The sequence below is a fragment of the Tupaia chinensis genome, unplaced genomic scaffold (genome assembly GCF_000334495.1).
Source record: "Tupaia chinensis unplaced genomic scaffold, TupChi_1.0 Scaffold146386_1, whole genome shotgun sequence".
NCBI lineage: Eukaryota > Metazoa > Chordata > Mammalia > Scandentia > Tupaiidae > Tupaia > Tupaia belangeri.
In genome coordinates this window covers 314,179-319,181 of record NW_006206241.1, presented here as the reverse complement: position 1 = coordinate 319,181, position 5,003 = coordinate 314,179, and the positions used below count along the sequence as shown (strand labels likewise).

Sequence of the window (5,003 nt, the reverse complement as noted above, 5' to 3'; positions counted from 1 at the left end):
CAGGACCTCTGACCTAGAAGACAGACCTCTGACCTAGAAGACAGAGCATCTGACCTAGAAGACGGGACCTCTGATCTAGAAGACAGAACCTCTAACTTACTGGGTTAAGTAAAGAAAAGTCATGACACGGTTTTGAAAAAGGGAAAAATACGGCATGATTTTTCCAACAACCTGTTAGATAAAGACACCCAAAAGAATGGAAAAAAAAAAAGAAAATAGAATGAGGACAACATATGGGAAATACTAGACACCATTAAACACCTGAATATATATATAATAGGTATTCCAGAAGGCAAAGAAACAAACAGGGCAGAAAAGACAGAATCCATGAAATACTTGCACGAAACCCCAAACGCAGAGAAACGTTCAGACATCCAGACCCAAGAAATACGAAGGAGTTCAAATAGAATCTGCCTAAGAAGATCCCTCTTCATGGCACATCATAGCCAGATTGGCCAAAATCAAAGAAAAAGACACAATTGTAAACCGACTAGAGAGTTACCCTAATAGGCTGACAGCAGACCTCTCAGTGGGAGCAGAAGCTGGCACAGTGGTTAGGGTGCTGGACTCTCACATGGCCCATTGCAGTTCAAGTTCCAGACCTGGCGGATTGCTTTCTCACGTTTGTCTTTCTCCCTGGTGCACACACGTGTCCTATAGCAAATTTAAAAATAATAATAAATAATATAATTTTTTTAAAGTAGAATTACCTCTATTTGCAAATGACATGATTACACACATAGAAAACCAAGAAGAATCCACCAAAAATCTCCTGGAAGTGATTAATGAATACAGTAAATTGGCAGGGTACAAAATCAACGTACACAGATCTATAGCATTCCTATACAGCAATGAAAGCAAGCTCAAGTAGAACAAGAGACAGTAATCTTATTTTCAATAGCCACCAAAAACCTAAGGTATCTATGAATAAACCTAACCAAGAAGTCAAAGATCTCTGTAAGGAAAACTGAAAAACTAAAAGAAAAGAAACTAAAAATGACACAACAAAGTAGAAAGATATCCCATGTTTCTAGATTAGAAAAATTAATAAAATCAAAATATCATTTCTACCCAAAACCATCTATAATTTTAATGTGATCCCAATCATAATACCAGAGATATTCTTCCACAGATTAAAAAGAAATCCATTCATCTGTGCATGGACATTTGGGTTGGTTCCATGTCTTAGCAATTGTGAATAATCCTGCGATAAATAGTGATTAAATGTATAAAATAAACTGAAATTGTAAAAATCATAGAATTTCTCTTGAATCATAAAATACCTTGTTTTGCCCAAACAATACTGTGCAAAAAGAATGGAGTAGGTGGTATGTCATTCCCTGACCCTAACCAAACAGCGTATTACTGGCACAAAAACAGGCATGTGGACCAATAGAATGTGACAGAGCCCCCGAAATAGACCCAAACGCACACTAGCTGATTCTTGACAAAGAGCGTGAGGCAGTCCAGTGGAGAGAAGAAAGTCTCATCAGCAAATAGTGCTGGATAGACTGGGTATCCATCTGCAGGAAAAGGAAACTGGGCCCCCGTCTCTCACCATTACCACAAATTAACGCAAAGCCGATCAAAGATCCGAACAGAAGACCTCCAGCTATAAAACTCCTGGTAGAAAACAAAGGAGCCCCTGGGAGCCATTGGAGTAGGCAGAGTTCTTAAATAAGACCCCAAAGCACAGGTGAAATTCCTGAAATAGACAAGTGGGGTTAAATCAGGTCAAAGAGTTTCTACACAATGAAAGAAAAAATAATTAAAGAGACAACCCTCAGAAAGAGAGAATATATTTGCAAACTCTCTTTTGGATAAGAGATTGATAACCAAAATATATAGGGAGCTCAAGTTGCTTACCCGTACACACACACACACACACACACACACACACACCAATCCAATTAAAAGAAGAACTAATGAGTTGAACAGACAACTCTCCAAGGAGGACATATAAACAGCGAGAAAACCATGCTCAACATCCTTTATCATAAGGGAGATGGAGTCAAAAGCACAATGAGATGCCACCTAACCCCTGTCAGAATGGCTAAAATTAAACAAAAACAAAGACTCGTGCTCACTTCGGCGGCACATATACTAAAGTTGGAATTGGAACATTACAGAGAAGATTAGCATAGTCCCTGCACGAGGATGACATGCAAATTCGTGAAGCATTCCATATTGAAAAAAAAAAAGAATGGTAAGTGTTGGCGGGGGCGTGGTGAAAAGGGAACTCTCCTCCACTGTTGGTGGGAATGTAGGTTAGTCCAGCCACGGTGGAGAACAATATGGAGGTTCCACAAAGACCTACAGATAGAACTACCATAAGCTCCAGCAATTCCACACCTGGGTATCTACCCAAAGGATAGGAAGCCATTCAGTCAGAAAAGCACTTGCACATCCATGTTTATTGCAGCATTATTCACAATTGCTAAGACATGGAAAAGACTCAAATGTCCAAGAACAAATGAATAGATTTAAAAAGTCTGGCACGTATACTCTATGGAATACTACTCAGCCATAAAAAACAATGAGACCCTGGCATCTGATAGAAAGTGGACAACTAGGGAAGATTTACTGCTGAGTGAAGTAAGCCAGACCATGAAAGAGAGGCATTGTATGTCCCCACTTGATATATACCGAGTGTCTGCACTCTATGGCAGACACTGCAAGATTGGAAAGCATAACAGAGTGGAAAGCAGTTATGGATACCAGAGACAATGTGGGAGGAAGGTGAGAAATGGGGGGGGGGAGTCAAGGGGGAATAAATCAATAGACAAAACAATGGGAAGTTATCAGTTGATGACTATGTATGGTAATTTATTTGACTGGACTAGCATGCAGAGTATTCCTGCTAGGAAAATTCATTTTCAATGTTGTAAAAATATATGTGATTGAATAATAAAAAATAAAATATAAAAATTAAAAAATGAAGGTGGAACAAGAACTATTTCCATAAATAAAATGAGACTTTACATGATAATAAAAATATCAATGCACCAGAAAGATACAACCATTAGATATGTGTCTCTGCCTAAAAACAATGACTCAAAATACATAAAGTAAAAACTGAGCTATAGGGGGAAAATATATACATACAAGAAACAAGAAGTGGAAAATTATTTGTTGATAATAACGTGTATGATTAAGCCACTATACACTGTATTCTGGATGGGAAATCACAGTTCGTATGCTGTGGTGATGTTCAGTGAAAGAATGTAAAATAAATAAATTAATTAAAAAATAGATAAAAAAAAACTGATAGAACTTCAAAAAGAAATAGGCAAAGCCACAATTTAAATTGGAGACACAAACACGCATCTCTCAGCAAACGGCACTCGTGTTTAGGAAGAGTAGACATAGTCAGGAAGGACACTTTTATTTATGTAGTTAGTTTTAGTTTTTTGATAGGGCACATGTGCTCACAGAGAGAGAGAGAGACAGAGACAGAGAGAGGGAGAAAGAGAAATCACTCCCCATGGAGGATGGCCACATCACAATTCCTTGTCCTCCGTTCTCCTCTCAGGATTTCGGGCATACAGGTACACACGGCCGGTGTGATTTTCAAGCTGCTGGGTCTGGGCTCGAACCACAGAGTCCAAGTGGGACCCAGCCGATTTATCTGCAGCACCTGCTGGCCCAGGAGGGATGCGTCCAACCAACAGTATTCGGAAGCAGCTTGACCTAACACGTTTTCAGATGACCCAAGACGAGGAAGTGCACCCGTAAGTGTGTATGCAATGTTCATCGAGGCGAACTGGACAGCAGGGTACCAAGTCTAAAAGGATTCAGAAGATGCAAAGCATGTCTCCAACCACCATGAAATTAAATTAGAAACCAATAGTGTCAGTTATTAGGAAAACCTCTTACCTGGTTAACAAAATGCTTCTAAAGAACTCACGGCTCAAAGAGAATGATCATAAGACAGATTCTAAATATGTTTTTAATTTAATGAAAATGAAAAAAAAAGTTCATAAAATATAGCAAATATCTACTGAAATGCTGATATCAGAAAAGGAGAGAGATCTCGAAGCCATTGTGGAAGCTCCTTTGTCAAGGAGCTGTGGACAGAGTGAACTGAAACGGAAACACGCAGAGGAAAGGGTCTGACCAGGACACAGGACGGTGGGATGCAAAGCCGAAATAATAGATGAAGATTCATGGAGTTTGTAAGCGTCTAGCCAGACTGGCTAAGAACAAACAAGGAATACAAACGATCAGAATAGAAATAAAAGGTGACACTACTACGGATGCTAGCAAAATTCAAGGATCTAATGAAGTATGACAGATCCTTCACTCATAAACTCAACTATTTAGAAATGAGGGAGACCAGGAGAAACAGATCATTTCAATAACCACACTGTCAAAGAATTCATTCTGTGTTTGGACACCTTCCCATAAAGAATTGTGGAGCTTGTGACCGTTGCTGGACTAAACACTTATAAGAGGAAAACTGCCCACTTCCTCGCCCTCCGGGGGTGGGGAACCCACAGGAGGGCTCATTCCCAGCGCGTTCCTGTGCTCCCATCACCCGGATGCCCAAGCCAGAGAAAGAAGCGGGAGCCGAGAGTCGCCACGAGCCTGTCGCAGCGTATGAGAATACTGAAATGAGACCAAGGGGGTCAGCCCACATTGCAGGGCCCAGTCAGCAGCCCAAAAGCAATTCATGCTGGCCGGCCCCATAACACGATGGCTAAGCACTGCCTATCAGGAGCTGAACCCACATGGCCAGCCATGGTTCAAATCCTGGCCCTGGTGGCCTGGAAAACATGCTGCGTACATGTATGTGTGTGCTCAAAACTTTTTTATTTATTTATTTGAGACGTTTTTGCTATAGGGCACATGCACTAGCCAGAAAGACAGAGAGACAGAAAGCGAGAAATCACCCCCTAGGGGGGATGGCCACACCGCAATCCCTTCTCCTCCATTCTCCTCTCGGGATCTTGGGCACGCACGCACACGCGCCCAGTGTGAATTTAAGCCACCAGATCCAGGAC

The 5,003-nt window shown here is 40.9% G+C and overlaps 1 pseudogene; it reads left to right on the top strand.

The window, feature by feature from the left end:
- The first annotated feature begins 2,079 nt into the window (after positions 1-2,079).
- On the top strand, positions 2,080-2,192 carry LOC114006228 (uncharacterized; annotated as a pseudogene).
- Positions 2,193-5,003: the final 2,811 nt, after the last annotated feature.